Genomic DNA, 16,570 nt, shown 5'->3' with positions numbered 1-16,570 from the left:
GGACTATTGGTTGTAGTCTTTTTTTCTTTCAACTCTTTAAATATGTCATGCCACTGCCTTCTGGCTTGAAATGTTTCTGCTGAAGAAAAATCACCTGATTGCCTTGTGGGGTTTCCCTTGTATGTAACTTTTGCTTCTCTTTAGCTACTTTTTTAAAAGTATCTCTTTATCTTTAATCTTTGACATTTTTATTATTATATGTCATGTTGTAGACCTTCTTGAGTTTATCTTGTTGGGAACTCTGTGTTTCCTGAAACTGGATGTCTGTTTCTTTTTCCAGGTTATGGAAGTATTAAGCAATTATTTATTATTTTTTTTTCTTTTCTTCTTGGTATTTTGTTTTTTGTTTGTTTTTTTTTTTAGAGACAGAGAGTGCACTTGTGAGCAGGGGAGGGGGAAAAGGAGAGAAAGAGAGAGAATCCCAAGCAGGCTCCATGCCCTGTGCAGAGCTGGACACTGGGCTCAATCTCATAACATTGAGATCATGACCTGAGCCAAAATCAAGAGTCAGATGCCCAACTGACTGTGTTACCCAGGTGCCCCAGCAATTATTTCTTCAAATTAGTCCTCTGCCCTTGCTCTCTCTCTTTTCCTTCCGGATCCCTATAATGTAAATGTTTGTTCATTTGACATGGTCCAGGAGACCCTGTAACTAATCCTCATTTTTTGAATTCTTTTTTTTCTTTTTGCTGTTCAGCTTGGGTGCTTTCCATTATCCTGTCTTCCAGATCATTGATCTGTTCTTCTGCATCTGCTAATCTGTTGATCCCTCTGGTATATTTTTCATTTCAACTATTGTATTCTTTATATCTGATTGATTCTTTTTCATATTTTCCATCTCTGTATTGAAGGTCCCACTGATTTCTTCCACTCTTCAGTCTGGTGTGCATCATTACTAGCATTGCTGTAAACTCTTTATCATGTATGTAGCTTATTTCTATTTCGTTTAGTTCTTTTTCTAGGATTTTGCCTTTTTCATTTTGGAGCATATTCTCTGTCTCCCCATTCTGCTTGACTTTGTGTTTGTTTCTATGAATTAGGTGAAACAGCTACTTCTCCTAAACTGGAAGGAGTGGTCTTGTATATGGTTGTTACCTGGGTAGACTATGTGTGACTGGTGAATTTGGCTGGCTGGCTGGAGCTGTGTCTGGCATGGGCTGGGACTTCCCTGGTGGGGTGGCCAGAGCTGAAGTGGGCATGGGTCAGGGCAGTCCTGGAGCTCTCTGCACAGAGGATACCCTGGCAGGACAGCTCAAACTAACGTGAGGGTAAGCTAGTGTCCTGGGGCTCTTCCTGTAGAAGGCAACCTGGCAAGATGGCTGGAAACAAGGTGAGGGGCCATCCAGGGGTTGCTGGGGTGCTCTGTTCCGGGGGAACTTTTGTGGGATTGCTGAATGTGAGGTGGGGCACAGGCTGATGGGTCCTGGGACATTCTGCGCAGAAGGCCCCCTGGCAGGAAAGTTGTAGCTAAAGTGAACACGAACCACATTAGTCCTGGGGCTCTCTGCACAGGGCGCATGCTGCGAGGACAGCTGAAGCTGAAGCGAATGCAAACTGATGAGTCTTGGGGTGCTTAGAACAAGAGGTGCCTGGGTGGATCAGGGTGTGCCCTGGTGGGGCAACCGGAGCCAAGGCAGGCACAGGCTGAGGATTCCTGGGGTGCTCCACGAAGTGAGGGGCACCTTGGCAGGGTAGCTGGATTGAAGCAGATATGAACCAAGAGGTCTCAGAGTGCTTTGCACCTGGAATGCCTTAGTAAGCCATCTGGAGCTGAAGTGGTACAGGTCTGGAGAGTTCTAGGTGCTTTGTACCTATGTCGCCTTGGTGCCGCAAGTGGGGCTGTAATGAACATTGACCTGGTGTGTCCTGGTGTGTGCTGTACTGGGGCTGCCTTGATGGGATGGCTAGAGTTTTTGTGGGCTAAGGGCCCAGGGCTCACTGAGGAGGCAGGCAGGCTATGGTGCCGGGAGTTTGCTCCCATCCAAGTTATCAAGGTAGAGGGCGAAGGTGAATCATGGTGCTCACCAGCGCCTCCTACTCAGAGTTCCAGCAGTTCTCTCACTGGTGGAGTTCTAGGACAGTTTCCTTTATATAGTAGTTGTTTTTTTAAGCTGCAGCTTTTCCGCTATGTTTCAGGGCATATGGGGCTGGTGTGAGCTAGAGCCCCGGGGCTCACTGAGGCAGCAAGCCTGCTAGGGAGCCTGGAACCCTCTCCTATCTGCATGCACTATCTATGTGGAAGGTGAATGTTAATTGTGGCACTTGCCAACCCCACCAACCTAGAGTTCCAGGAGCTTCCACTTCCCATTTGGTGGAGATCTAAGGCTGGATTTTTTTTTTTTCTAGTTGCTCTTTTAAACTATAGCTTTTCCCCCCATGTCCCAGGGCAGGTGAGTCTGCTCACGGTCTCTCAGTACTAGCCCTCCCCACTGCAGTTCAGAGTTGGAGGTGGGGGCTGTCTTTATTACCTTGTTTCCACCTCTTGCCGTTATCGATGTGGTCTTTTGTTGTGCAGAGTTTTCATACAGTCTTCAGTTCTTCTTCAGGAGGAATTACTCTGTAGATAGGTAGAGATTTGGTGCATCCATGGATGAGATGAGTTCAGGGTCTTCCTATGTTGTCATGTTGGACTGGGACTCAGTACCGTACTCTTTGATTGCTATAGCTTTGCAAAATAGTTTGATTACTATGTTCTTCTTTCTCAAGATTGCTTTGGCTATTTAGAGTCTTTTGTGGTTCCATACACATTTTAGGGTTTTCTTACTCTATTTCTGTGAACAATGCCATTGGCATTTTGATAGAGATTGCACTGAATCTGAGATTGCTTTGGGTAGTATGGACAGTTCAACAGTATTATTTCTTCCAATCCCTAAGTATGGAATATCTTTCCATTTGTTTGTGTCTTCAATTTTTTCATGGATGTTTTATAGTTTTCAGTGTATAGGTCTTTCACTTCTTTGGTTAAATTTATTCCTAGGCATATTATTCTTTTTGATATAATTGTAAATGGGATTGTTTTCTTAATTTCTTTCTGAGAGTTTATTATTAATGTACAGAAATGCAACATATTTTTGTATATTGATTTTGTACCCTACAATTTTACTAAATTTTTAAATTAGTCCTAACAGGTTTTTTTTTTTTTTTATAAGTTTAGGGTTTTCTATGTATAATATTATGTCATCTGCAAACGGAGACCGTTTTCCAATTTTTCAGTGGGGAGGGGGGTAGAGGGAGAGGAACAGAGAGGATCTTTAGCAGGCTCCACACCCAGCATGGAACCCAACATGGGGCTCAGTCTGACAAACCTGAGCCAAAATCAAGAGTTGGATGCGTAACTGACTTGAGCCATCAAGCACCCCTTTTTTCCAATTTGGATGCCTTTTATTTCTTTTTCTTGCCTAAGTGCTCCAGCTAGGACTTCCAGTACTATGTTGAATAAAAGTGGCAAGAGTGGAAGGTAAAAGAATTTTTAATGTGAAATAAAGAAGATACTGATGTAAGATTGAAGAGATTTCGTGAAAAACTTTAATTCTGAATTGAATTCTAAATATCAGCATGAACTCATACTGTGTTATAACCTTTTCGAAGAAATACATGCATTTCCTAGATCTGTCCATTGAGAGCCCAGAGACAAGATCATGATCTATAAATATCATTCCCCACTAAGAGAAACAAGAATCTTTGGAGAAATGGCTGATTCCAGGTCTTGGCAACAAATGTACAAAAAAATTCTGAGATATCTTCTTATACTAGAAAATAAGGAAACTTTAAAGAGTTGTGTCAAAAAAGTTTAGGAGCCAATTTGAAAAGATTTCCATTGGCCAGAGATGGTATAACTGGGGTATCAATAAGAATAATATCTGTAGTGGATTGAAGCAGATCAAATTTGTGTAAATCCATGAGTTCTAAATTAAAAAAAAAAAAAAAAAACCACTCCATTGCCCGTGGAAGTGACTGGTAAATAGATGGAAAAAATAAGTACTTATCTTGCCTTTTCTGTATGAATTGCCCCTCATGACAACCAAAGAATTGATGAGGAAAAGTTCCTCTTTTGGAAAGCTTCTAGTTTGGAGGAAGAATGATAGAATTAGACTATTACCATTTCACATTATGTAATAAAACAGTGGATGTGGACAGTAATTGTCAATGGCTGCTAACATCACAAAAAGACGTCTAGACAGTAGATACTTCTTCTTGGAAGTACACACTACTATCTAATCTTCAGAGAGGTTACCACTTTATCTAAGATAGCACCCCTGCTCTCCACCTGGCTTTAATGTTCATCATAGTACTTATTTTGTAAAAATATATTTTATGATTGTTTTATTTGTTCATCTGTTGACACTGCTGGATTGTAAGCTTTATCTGGATAGGGAGTTTGTCTTTGTCAACATTTTATTCTCAGCATCTGCAATACTGCTTGGTACTTAATTGGGCACTGAGTAAATATTTGGGTCAATGACTTTATGATTCTCACAGGATCAATAAATTATCAGCTAATACCTTATTGAGGATTAGCTGATAACAGTTGAGGGTGAAATTCTGCAAGCACAGAAAAGAGAGGCAGCTGGAAATTTGGAGTAAAGGGGAGAACTGTAGAGGGTGAGTGAGGGGGGAAAAAGAGGTTTTGGGGACAAGACAGGGAAGAAAAGACTAACTTCAGAATCTGAATGACAATTTCACAGAAATGAATCCTTTTAAAATTTGGATTTCTCTTTACAACACTGGTCTCTCTTTGGTGGAAGCATATTGCATACGTGAAGATTTGATGGCATAGTAATTGAAAATGTGCTGTGAAGCCTGATGAGCTGTTTGACCTTGGGCAATCAGGTGATTGTTTTGTACCTTCCTTTCTTCATGAGAAAACGGAGGTGCTGATAGCTTTCTTACAGGTTTATGAAGAACCTGTAACTTGGGAACTTGCCTGGCACATAGCAGTCGTTCATCCAGTGTTAGTTCCTCTCCCCATGCCTCTGGAGGTGAGGGTAATTAGTGTTTATTGACAACAATGCCACCTTTGATGAGCAAAAGTGAATTTTTACTATCTTGGATATTTGCATTCTTTTCTCTCACATCCTTGAATATCCTTCCTATGTTTGGGAATTCTCTGCCCAGTAAATCTGTGTTTCCCCCAAAGTAGAAGAAATTCACTCTCCCAGGGTCCTGTTGTGGCTGGGGCCAGATACGTGACTAGGCTCAGCGCTTCTGCCTGAAGCTCATTCAGCAGAGAAGGGTGAAGCAGCTGTCACACAGTCTCCGTGCTGCTGGGGGAGGCAGCAGTACCAGGGTTCCTAGTGGCGGCATCCTAGGCCCTCCACATCCAGGACAAGCTGTAGGGTCCATGTCTGGGGGGTACAGACAGGAGTGATCCTGCAGTGCGGTTTGCGCCCTACTCCTGATTGTATAGACTTCAAACTTGTTCTCTGGCTTTTTCACATTCTTTGATAAATTCTTTTTCGCTTAGACCAGGAGGAGGAGTTTCTGTTCACCCATATACCGAACTTCTCTATTAGCCAAGGTAGGTATACCACTGTGATGACTCAGATCTCAGCAGTTTAACACACTGGTCAACTGGCTTTCCCCTGAGCAGTGACTTGGGGACCTGGGCCCTTTCAGTTTGTGAAGCCACAGCTCTGTAGGGTCTCAGTGTCTCCTGCTGGATTCTCTCTTGGGTCCAGACAGCTGCTGAACAAAGAGAGTATGGAGGTTCTCATGGGAGTTAGTGGGTGGTAGGCCTGAAAGTGACATGAATCAGTTCTGCATGTCAAGAGGGTTGGAAAGCGTAGGATTGCTGTGTGCCTGAGAAGAGGAAACGCTTAGCTTCACCACTGGCCTTGGGCAAATCTTTATGCGCATCCCGTTCCTCATATCTGGAATGCCTCCCTCACTGGTCACAGCAGGCCATAAGGGGGATAAAAATGTGATAATACAGGAGAAAGGGTTTTGTAAACTTGCAAAAGGACTATTGCAATTAGAGCAGAGCGACTATGGTAGTAGGGAGAATGGCCCAATCGTTAGATTTGCAAGCATCTCAAAGGTGGGGCAAAAGAGAGTTCTTCTTTCATAGGGAAGAGCAAACAAGCTAGAAAAGACAAGAGTAGGCAAGGGGATTAATGGCTATGTGACTGGAGTTGACCAGGAAATGATTTTTCTGGCAGTAGGCTGATTCTCAGGAGGGGATATGAGCAGGAATGGCTCCTTGTTCTTTAATCTGAAGGATGGGTCAAGATCCAGGGGGTGGGGGAGGAGAGGAGCCTGACTGAAGTCTGGTCAAGTTAAATTAGTGGATATTTAGTACAGATTGGTAGTGGGGACAAACTGCCCAGCTACTCACTTAAGAGACAAAGAATGCGAATTTGGAGAGTGTATGTCTGGCCACATCCTAGATAAACAAGGGTTCATCTATGAGTCTTGCCCAAATTTGTGGGGAAGGGTGGTTCTGTGTAGTAAGCCGTTTTTGTAACACAAAAGGGCAAGGTTCAGGTAAAGCTCAACATTATAAGCCAAATACAGAGAATTATATAAAATGACTATAATTACAGAAATACAAGAAAGAATAACACTTGACACCAATAGTTAACTTTCACTTCTCTAGTCTATTTTAATACATAATAATGCTAAGTATTAGATACGGTGTGCCTCTAAGACAACCGCTTCATGTATAGGACATGAGATCTGAGTTATGAAATAATAAAGAGCTACATTTCAGTGTTATCCATAAAGTCCCTGGCATTTGGGATTTTCGTTCAAATAAAAATATGATTTCAGCCTACTTGTGGATAAGATTAAGTTAAAGTCTTTGATTCAACATAGATGTTTTTAGTTCACAATTTTTAATGTTTAAAAACTGTTTCCAACTGAATAAGTATTAAGCCAGCTTAAGCTAATTACAGCTTTAAGTATGTTATGTACTTAGATTTCAGAAGGCTCATTATTTAAACTTATGTTTTAATGTATTTTATGAACTCATTGTGAAAGTCATTAAACTCAGTTATTACTTATGCTCTGCAGGTTCATTTCAATTCTCCGTATTTAAGCTGTTTTCACAGTTAAAATTCCAAAAAGGCTTACTCAACAATATGCACCAACAGCAGGAAAAAACACTTTCATAATTGAAGTAACTTTCAATTTATGTATATAAAACACATTCAAGATCAAGGAAATGCCTCCTACCCATCCTATGTATCATAAATAGAGGAATTTTCTCTTCCCACACAGAGAGATAAAGAGGAAAGAAATTTCCACACAGATGGTTCTTGGAGTATGGGTGGTGGAAACAGGAGAATGGTGTTAATGGCCAGCAATTATCAGCCACTTCAAAGATAGATTATCTCTACTTTACCTGTGCTTATAAAGTCTCCTTCCCTGCGCATACCCCACCCAAGCGGAGTCCTCTCATGTTTCTGTGAATATTGGGTCTATTTCATATTTCACAGGGAAAGGAAGGCCAGCACCAAGGTCCTGGGACACACCAGGGATTAACTAGTGACTAGTGTCCGTGGAGTGCCAGTATGAGCCACGACCCACTGAGGTCTGGGGACATGGTCTCTCCTGCCCATGCATGAACCCCACATGACAAGCCAGTGGGAAGTAAACTGGACTCTCCCAGTTAGAAAGAAAGAAAAGAAAGAAAGAAACCTGTCCAACATGATCTTCCTCTGGTTTAATTATGTGAAGTTTTGGATAGAATTTTTTTTTTTTTTAACCTAATGGATTCTTGATTGAACAGTGACACCACTGGCAGTGCTATTTCCCATCTTCGCCAAAGTCTGCTTGTTAAAGATAAGTGCTAGGAGTTTAATTTATGCCATACCCTGTGGAGTCTGATTGAAAATAAAAGCCAATATCTATTTAAGGATTGTAATATGAGATTCTTTCCAAAGAGACAGGCAAAGATCGTCAGGAGAGACGGTAATAATATCTCACATATAGCCACTAGAAATGTCATCAACTTATTATGAAATTACCCACTAGCCCCTTTAGCCTCAAAATGACTAAAAGAGCTTCTTGGTTGGATGGCTTACTTTAATAGGAAGTCTGTCCACATTTGCCCTTTAGGGAGTTTATATTCTCTATGAACAATCAAATTCAAGGGTGAACCTATTTAACATCCTTATTAGCACGAAACAAAGGTTAATTAAGCGATAATCTCTCACGCTGCTCAGCAGTGGTTAACAGGTTTGCTAGTTAACTTCCCAAAGCTAAATCCATGTGGTGGGTGTTCTAGGCCACTGGTTAACCGCAGTGCCAGCTTTAACCCAGCCTAGCGCTGCCTGCAGTTGTCCTCGATGATTTGGAACAGCTGTAATGAATTCATAAATATTACGCAGGAGACGGCAGTGCAGATGGGAAGAACTGGCATTTATCCACGGGGGGGCTGGAGGGCAAGAATGGAGATAACAACAGAGATGGGATTGCTGCCACAGTGTAAAAACTGTTATAACTTCCCTTTTAAAATAATTTTTGGGTTATTTTTAATAATTTTGTCCGTTTCCCCCCCCCCCCATCACTACAAATGACACTTAATTGACATGGAAAAATAGTGCAGAGAACTGCAGTCTGGGAATGGAGAGTAAAAATTAATGAGGTCTAAGAAATCTTTATTACCTGTATTTACATGTTAATATGCAAAAAAGCTACACTACATGGATGAAAGTTTTAAGTGAACAGAACTGGAACCTGGCCAATTCTAACAATTCTATCACAAAACTCCTGTCCGTACTTGAAGGAATAAATGCAAAGGGAAGGATATCCATACATTTTATGACCAAGTAGGCAAATGTCACTTATTCCACAACCAGATTCAGCCAACATTTGAGTGTTCACTTTTGCTAAAAGATAAACTGAAGCCTGTTTGAAAATCTTAAAAGTTTATTTGAGCAAAAAGATTGGAATTGGGCAATAATAGTTAAAGAGCACTCCACCAGGGCCAAGACTTTTCTAGAGAAGAGGTGGAAGCAAAGCATTATTTGGGAAAGCCTAGTTGGCAGTTAGTGATTAGTTGTCCTTAGGTTTTGATTTCTTAACCTTGGGGCTTTTCAAGCTTAGGTTTTGGTTTGCTTAGGAAGGCTCCTAAGGCATTAGAATCACCTCGGTCTAATGGCTTCCTTGTTTAATTAATTTAGCACCATGTTCAAGGGGAAAGTTCACAGTGCTAGAATGAAATGGGTATTAAAAAGTTCATTTAAAAACGGTCTCTGGATTCCAGTTGTTCATAGTCTGGGAAACCAGTTGGTTGCATACATATCCAGCCAACTAGAATGCAACTACAGAAGTGACCTAATTGAGACCATAATAATACAGTGTACAGTAGGGTCACGCGATGAGAGACAAAAAACAAAGTGTAGAGAGGAAAGTTAATTCAAAATGAGAAAAGTTTCATCAAAGAAGTAGCATTTGAACTGTATCTGAAGGATAAATATAGATTTAATATAATATAAAGCGGGAATTGGAGTGAGGAGCAGGCAGGTGGGATTCAGCGCAGAAGAAACAACATCCAAAGTTACGAAATCACTTATGCGTCTGGCAGTGTGCTGTAGGAAGAAGTTTTCCTCAACCCTCTTGGGATCCCTGACTGACTCTGGAAATTCAAACGACAGATTGATAGGAGAAAAGCATTCACATTTATTTAATATAAATTTTATGTGACATGGGAGCCTTCATAAGAACATAAAGACTTGAAGAAACCATTAAACTTGAGTGTTGGTGTTTTTGTTTTGTTTTGTTTTGCTAGGTTCGATGAAGACGGGAAGTTATGGGAAAATAAGATAGGACAAAAAGGGTAGGAGCTAAATGTAATAAAGGGGGGGGCATCTTTGCAAGACCTGTTTCTTTAGATTCTTCTCTGCATCCCTCCATCTTGAAGATAGGGAGGGACACCTCTCATCCAAGGATCTTATGCTGTATTTCAAAGGGAAGAGATGAGGGAAGGTCAGCAAGATCTTCCTGCATCTGCCGTTTCTCAAATTCCTTCAGTTTAAAGTGTTCAGTACATCAAGGTGTCCTGTTTTGGGGTAGTGTGTTTAGACCCCATCAGGGTCCTACACTAGACACACAAAGGTAGACACAATACCCAAGATGCCAAGTCCCACAGAGCATGAACAAGCCGACGAGCCACGGAGATCTATTAGGTTTAAGAAGAGAGATAAATTGTGATGGGAAGGAGATGCCTAAAGGTAGGTTGGGGTGAAATTGTGAAGGTGTTCACAGACCAAGCTCTCTGCTTGGACTGTGTTCCATAGAAAATGAAAGCATTTACAGATTTTTTTTTTTTTTTAAGTGCAGGAGTGACAGAGAAAGTCCTGGAAATTTAAAACAACCTACAACCCAATTCCCTTACTTTATAGATTAAGAAAATGACACTCAGATTAAGTGATTTGCTTAAGTTTATTTACTTGACAGTGGCAGGACCCCAGCTAGAAACCAGGTCAATCATGTCTGTATTTTAGGATAATTTAGAAAGATTATTCTGGCGTCAGTGTGCAGAATGGATTAGGAAGATAGGGCTGAGAGAGAGTGTCTGAATAACAAGCAGCAGTCAGGAGAATGTTGAATGGTCCAAATCAAGAAATGATGAGATCTAGGATTTAGGATAAATGGGTGTTTTGGTGTCATTTTGATGTTTTTGTTAGTTTCTAAACCTAATATGCTTTAAAATCAGAATCATTCTTCTTAATCATTTTCATATAATTTTCCTGATGCTTTTTATCACATTAGAGATCAGAAATAAGTCATCATTTCCCATTCCCTACCTGCGAGTGCTAAGAATGTGTCCTATATATGTCATAGAGTGTTTTGCCCTAATTTCTTGGTTATGCAAGAAGGAACTGTTGGGTTTGAGTAATTGTAGATACATTGGTCGTACATTTAAAGGTTATTGAATGCAATGCTTAATAAAAAGCCCAATTCCTTAAGTATTTTTAAAATAATGTGAACGAATACTTGAACTGTGGCTGCTAAAATGTACAGATTGGAGAAATGACAGCACTAAAAATCACAGTATTCATTTGCTATAAATGAATATTGCTGCCATAACAAGATACCACACACTGAGTAGCTTAAAAACAAATTTATTTTCTCACAGTTCTGGAGGGTGAGAGTCAAGGATCAAGGTACCAGTAGGGTTGACTTTCTTTGAGGTCTCTCTCCTTGATGGGCAGATGGTCATCCTTCTTGCTGCCTCTACATGGTTATTCCTTGGTGCAGGTGCACCCCGGTACCTCTTCCTCTTCCAATAAGAACACCAGTCATATTGGATTAAGATCCCACTCTAATGGTATCATTATAACTTAATCATCTCTTTAAAGACCTCATCTCCAAATACATTATATCCTGAGATACTGGGGATTGGGATTTCAACATGTGAATTTGGGGCAGGGGGGAGACACAATTCAGCCCTTAATACTACTCTGTAAAGAATTGGTGAGATGAAAATGATAGCTGCAGTTATCTTGCATTTGTATAGTACTTTACAGTCTACACAGCAATTTTACATGCTTATCTCATTTAATTTGAATAGACTTTTGTTATTTGATCCAAAGTTTTCTTAGAGCAGCACCTACTGAAGAATTCTGCCCATTAGAGTTTATCTGGAATGATTAGGAGATACAAATTGAAAAACGTCCAAGTTATGTTCTAGTAATCTTTAAATCTCAACTCTCAGAAGATAATAAACAGATGTAAATAGTGTGATTTCAATGCTATATCCTTTATCTCTTCTGATGGAAGAAGAAATCCAATTTAAAACAAAACCAGACCTAAACTAAAGAATTAGAAGGCTTGAAGGCCTGACTGGGACTGGAGGATCCACTTCCAAGATCACCGGTGTATTCACATGGCTGTTAACAGAAAGCCTTGGTTTCTCAGCACATGGACTTCTCCAGAGTATTTCAAAATGTTCTTGGGGTGTGACAGCTGGCTTATCCGTAGCAAGTGATCTAAGAGGACAAGTAAGAGGCTACCGTGCCTTTTACGACCTTTTACGACCTAGGCTCTATTTCTGTGAAAAGTAACATTGGAATTTTGATAAGGGTTGCCTTGAATCTGTAGATTGCTTTGTGTAGTATGGACATTTTAACAATAATAATTCTGTCATTCCATGTGGGGTATCTTTCCATTTATTTGTTTCTTATTGAGTTTCTGTCATCAATGTCTATAGTTTTCTGTGTGCAGATCTTTCACCTCCTTGGTTAAGTTTATTCCTAAGTAGTTCCTTCTGATGCAGTTATAAGTGGAATTGTTTTCTTAATTTCTCTTTCTGGTAGTTTATTATTAGTGTGTAGAAACTCACCAGATTTTTATATATTGATTTTGTATCCCACAACTTGACTGAATTCATTTATAAGTTCTAACAATTTTTTGGTGGAGTTAGGGTTGTCTATCTATAATACTGTATTCTCTGCAAGAAGTAAAAAGAGTTTTACTTCTTTCAAGTTGGATGACTTTTATTTTTCTCTTGCCTAATTGCTCTTGCTAAGACTCCCAATACCATGTTAAATAAAAGTGGCAAGAGTGGGCATCCTTGTCAAGTTCTGATCTTAGAAGAAAAGTATTTAGCTTTTTGCCACTGAGTGCGATGATACCTGTGGGTTTGTCATATGTGGCTTTTATGATGTTGAGGTATGTTCCTTCTATACCCACATTGTTGAGAGTTTTTATCATGAGTGGATGTTAAATTTGGCCAATGCTTTTTCTGCATCTATTGAGATTATCACAGGAATTTTATCCTTCGTTTTGTAAATGTGGTGCATTGATTTGTAGATGTTGGTTTGTCCTTGCATCTCTGGAATAAACCCCATTTGGTCATGGCATATAATCCTTTTAATGTATTGTTGAATTTGGTTTGCTAATATTTGGTTAAGGATTTTTGCATCTATGTTCATCAGGGGTATTGGCCTGTAATTTTCTTTTCTTGTGGTGTCCTTTTCTGGTTTTGGTATATGGGTAATGATGGTCTCATGAGTTTGGAAGTGTTCCCTAATCATTTTTAGGAAGAGTTTGAGAAGGATTGGTATTAATTTTCCTTTAAATGTTGGTAGAATTTGCCAGCGAAGCCATCTGGTCCTGGACTTTGGATTGGTGAAGTTTTTTTGATTACCTATTCAATCTCCTTACTAGGTAATCAATGTGTTGAGATTTCCTATTTTTTCATGACTCGGTTTTGGTAGGTTATATGTTTCTAGGAACTTATCAATTTCCTCTAGGTTTTCCAGTTTGTTGGAGAATAATTATTCAGGTAGTGTCATAATCCTTTGTATTTCTGTGATATCAATTGTGATGTATCCTCTTTCATTTCTGATTTTATTTGAGTCTTCTCTTTTTTTCTTGTGAGGTGAGATAAAAGTTTATTTTTTTTTCTTGAAAAAACCAGTTCTTAGTTTTATTGATATTTTCTATTGTCTTTTTAGTCTCTATTTCATTGATTTCAGCTCTGATATTTGTTATTTCCTTTCTTTTCCTAGCTTTGGGGTTTGTTTTTTTTTCTTGTTCCTTGATGTGTAAAGTCTGGTTTTTATCTGAAATCTTTCTTGCTTGTTAGTATAGGGTTTTATCACTATGAACATCCTCCTTAGAACCCCTTTGCTGCATCCCATAGTTTGGGTATGTTGTATTTCCATTTTCATTCATCCCAAGGTATTTTTAAATTTCCCTTTTGATTTCTTTTTTGAGTCATTGGTTGTTCAGTAACATGTTGTTTATTCTCCACATACTTTCAATTTCCCAGTTTTCTCTTGTAATTGATTTTTAATTTTATAACATTGTAGACAGAAAGCATGCTCGATAAGATTTTAATTTGAAACTTATTAACACTTGTTTTGTGGCCTAACATGATTTATCCTGATGAATGTTCCACGTGTGCTTGAGAAAAATGTGTATTTTGTTGCTTATGAATGGAATGTCCTGTATATATCTGTTAAGTCCATCTGGTCTAACATGTTATTTAAGGGCAGTATTTTCTCATTGATTTTTCTGTCTGAATGATCCACCCATTGATGAAAGTGGGGTATTAAGTCCTCTACTATTATTGTATTGCTGCCTGTTTCTCCCCTTTAGGTCCGTTACTATTTGCTCTCTATATTTAGGTGCTCCTCTGTCAGTTGCATAAATATTTATATATGTTATAGCTTCTTGTTGGATTGAACTCTTCATTATTACATAATGAACTTCTTTGTGTCTTATTACAGTCTTTGTCTTCAAGTCTATTCTGCCTGATAAGTATATCTACCCCAGCTTTCTTTTGGTTTTCGTTTGCATGGAATATCTTTTTTTCATTTCTTTACTGTCAGTCTATGTGTCCATATATCTGAAGTAAGTTTCTTATAGGTAGCATATAAATGGGTCTTGTTTATTTTTTATCCACACAGACACTCCGTCTTTTGACCAGAGAACCTAGTCCATTTACACTTAGTAATTTATAGGTACAGATTTATTGCCATTTTGTTAATTGATTTCTGGCTGTTTTGTAATTCCTTTGTTCCTTTTTCTTGCTCTCTTTCTGATTTGATGATTTTTTGTAGTGGTATACTTAGATTCCTTTCTCTTTACCTTTTGTGTTAAGTTTTTGCTTTGTGGTTACTTTGAGGCTTACATAAAATGACATATTTATAATAGCCTATTTAAGTTGATAACAACTTACGCCAAATTCTTTCTTAAGCTCTACATTTTAACTCTCCCCACCCCCCAACATATCGTTTTGATGTCACAATTTGCTTCTTTTTATTTTGTATATCTGTTAATTATTATAGTTACATAGACCATGTAGTATATATTATATAGTTTTGTCTTTTAATCTTCACACTAGCTTTATAAGTGATTAACACATCACCTTAACAACATTGGGTTGTTCTGAATTTTACTATAGGTTTACTTTAACCAATGAGATTTTACTTTCAAAGGTTTTCCTGTTACTAATCAGTACCCTTTCATATCAGCTGGAAGAAGTACCTTTAATATTTCTCGGCAGGGCAGTCCAGGGGTGATGAACAACTTTAGCTTTTGCTTGTCTGGAAAACTCTACCTCTTCTTCAATTCTAAAAAAGAAATTTTGCTGGTAGAGTACTCTTAAAAAAAAAATTTTGTTAGTATAATTGACACAAAATGTTCCTTTAGTTTCAGATGCACAACAGTTATTCGCCTTCTCTGTACATTATATTGTGCTCACCACAAGTGTAGCTACCATCTGTCACCACACGGTGCTATTTCATTCACTATATTCCCTGCGTGGTGCTTTCATTCCTGTGATTTATTCATTCTTGTGGAAGCCTGTATCTCCTACTCCCCTTCATCCATTTTGCCCATCCCTCTACCCTCTGGCAACCATCAGTTTGTTCTCTATAATTACAGGTCTGATTTTGCTTTCTGTTTGCTTTTTTTTTTTTTTTTTTTTTTTTAGTATATGTGCTGCCAAAGCGAGCACAATTTGTTTTTTTTTTTTTTAAGTTCTACTTATGAATGACATTATTTGGTATTAGTGAAATAAGTCAGACTGAGAAAGACTTAGCATAATACCCTCTAGGTCCATCCATGTTGCTGCAAATAGTATGATCTCATTCTTTTTTTGACTGAGAAATAGTCCATCGTATGTATGTATACACACACACCACATCTTCCTTACCCCTTCACCTACCACTGGACACTTAGGGTGTAGCCGTATGCTGGCTATCATAAATAATGCTGTAGTAAACATAGGTGTGCATATATCTTTTTGAGTTTTTATTTTCTTTGGGTAAATTACTATATCATGTAGTATTTATATTTTTATTTTTTTGAGGAAGCTCCATACTGTTTTCCACAGTGGCTGCCCCAATTTGCATCCCCAACAACAGTGCGTGGGGTTTCTTTTTCTCCACATCCTCACCAACACTTGTTATTTCTTGTCTTATTTATGTTAGCCATTCTGACAGGTGTGAGGTGCTATCTCATTGTGGTTTTGGTTTACATTTCCTTGATTAGTGATGTTGAACATCATTTCAAATTTCGGTTGGCCATCTGTAGGTCTTCTTTGGAAAAATGTCTATGCAGGTCCTCTGCCCATTTTTTTTAAAATGTTTTTTTATTATATTATGTTAGTCACCATACAGTACATCCCCAGTTTCCGACGTAAAGTTCGATGATTCATTAGTCACGTATAACACCCCAGTGCACCATGCAATACGTGCCCTCCCTACTACCCATCACCGGTCTGTCCCATTCCCCCACCCCCCTCCCCTCTGAGGTCCTCAGTTTGTTTCTCAGAGTCCGTAGTCTCTCATGCTTCATTCCCCCTTCTGATTACCCCCCCTTTCTTTATCCCTTTCTTCCCCTACCGATCTTCCTCAGCAGGATGGAAATCACACAGCAGCCCACCCCGTCCCTTAAAAGCATAGGTTCATGTCCACTTGGAATAGCAGCCTGTCTACCCACCTCGAGGATGCTTTGAGGGGAGGGACTGATTCTCTTTTCTCTTTCTCACGCTTATTAACGCAAGGTGTGGAGAAAATGCATCAGGCTCAGGTCTGGTAGAGTCTTTTAATTCTCCCTCTTTGTTTCTCCAGGGCCTTTTCTTCCTTCCTACAGCAGAGTTATATATACA

Source organism: Ursus maritimus, unplaced genomic scaffold (genome assembly GCF_017311325.1).
Source record: "Ursus maritimus isolate PB19 unplaced genomic scaffold, ASM1731132v1 scaffold_10, whole genome shotgun sequence".
NCBI classification, from domain to species: domain Eukaryota; kingdom Metazoa; phylum Chordata; class Mammalia; order Carnivora; family Ursidae; genus Ursus; species Ursus maritimus.
This window is presented reverse-complemented; position numbering follows the sequence as displayed.